A 1,905-nucleotide genomic window follows, 5' to 3' on the forward strand; every position below is an offset into this window, starting at 1 on the left:
GTCAGAAGTTCAAGGTCATCGGCAGCTATATAGTGAACTCCAGGCCAGCCTGAGCTACATAGACCTTGTAGCAAAATGAACAACACCAAAAAAAAAAAAAACCCCAAACAAACAAACAAACAAACAAAAACAGCAACAGAAAAAAGAAAGGAAAAGTGGCGGTGAGAAAGTGATTGAGCACGGAGGATAGTCTTTTTTTTTTTTTTTTTTTTTGGTTCTTTTTTTTCGGAGCTGGGGACCGAGCCCAAACGGAGGATAGTCTTACTTCAGAATGTGGGCTCTGGCACCTTCCCTGTCAGGGGGACACCACGTTGCTCCGAAGCAGGTGAAGAGGTCTGTGCTAAAGATTCTTTACGACACTTCCCCATTAGAGTCATACAGTCTAAGAGACCATAAATAGGTCTCCAAACTTGGATAAGCAGGACTTGGCTGATGTTTGACTTTCTGGGTGTGTGGTTGATTGTCCTGGGAAGAACGCTTTTGTTTTATTTTATTTATTTATTTAATTAAAAAAATTTTAAGGAGATTGGAGTGGCAACAACTCCGTTAATGTTTAGGACATTTGCTGGTGTGGGATGAGGGCTCGCACAAGGCTTCAGCACCACAGACAGCGGTCTGACGAGGTGAGAAAGCGCTGCTGGAAGCAGCCAGATCCTCTAACCGAAGAGTCACAATACCTAGCCTAATCTCATCCTTTTTTGTTTTTAAAAAATTAACAGTGTGTGTGTGGGTATGTGTGCGTGTGTGCGCGCGCGCTATGGTGCATGTGTGTAGATCAGAGGACAATTTTAAGGATTTTGGTCTCCTCTTCCACCACATGACACCCAGGAATGGAACTCAGGTAGACAATCTTGAAGGGCAGACGCCTTTACTCACGAGCTGTCTCAGCGGCCCTATTCTTATTCTTGTACGCCCTTCAAGATGCTGATAGTCCAGAGTGCGAATCAGCTTGATTTAACCAATCGGAAATGGCTCTCGAGAGACCCAATTGCAAGAAGCTCTGGAGATTGAACCAATGAGAGGGCGTACGCGCTGGAGAGGGCGGGCTAATCACAGTGACCCACACAGTAGGGGCGCTGCCAAAGCAGGTTCCCAAGTGACTCCTCTGGTGTTTGTAGGGCAACGCGGCTGCCGAAGCAGGACCTCCCCCAAACGGTAGCTCACCCCTGCCCTGGCCTCCGCATTCCCCTTGGCTGGCAGGCAGTCTCTGCAGCCAGGTTACTCCTGGGGCAAAAGCCCCATCACGGTTCCCATGGAAACTGCCCACTCCCATTGCCTAGACCACCAGCCCCGTTAATTCTGTACTAGGCTGATGTACTGCCGAGTCCCAAGAGGGAACTGGGTCTTGTTGTCACTCTATCGGGACCAATCTGCGCGTGGCGCCGCAGGGCTCCCAAGGGCACGTGCCAGAGCTCGCGGCTGTGCTCCCCTGGGTCACGTGGCAGCAACTATCCCTACTAGACAAACGGCACGCGCACCACCTGGTGGTGGCACCTACTTCTCCTGTACGCAGTGGGTCCAAGGCCGTCCTGTTCCAGGAACCTGCTATACAGGGATGGATTCTCTTATTCTAGCTGAAGAGCGAAAGCCACCTCCTCAGGGAAGCCCCCTCCCTTCCTAACCCAACCCATCACTCCATATTTGCCTGATGCTTGTCTACATTGGCGTTTCCAAATGTTTGTTACAGTTTAGCTCCTCCCACAGTTCTCTGGGCCAAGAAAAAAACATTGTGAGGGATGAGGTGTCAAGATTCTAGTTCCCCACCCCCACCCTGTGGAAGCAGAGGCTAACAGGAAAGGACCTTTAGTGTTACCCAAGGGCAGCCACCCCAACCTAGCCTGGGTCAGGGAGGGAGCAGGTTAATTGGTCACCAAGGGGTGTGCCCAGTGCCCAGAATTATCCAGG

This window comes from Rattus norvegicus, chromosome 8 (genome assembly GCF_036323735.1).
Source record: "Rattus norvegicus strain BN/NHsdMcwi chromosome 8, GRCr8, whole genome shotgun sequence".
Taxonomy (NCBI): Eukaryota; Metazoa; Chordata; class Mammalia; order Rodentia; family Muridae; genus Rattus; species Rattus norvegicus.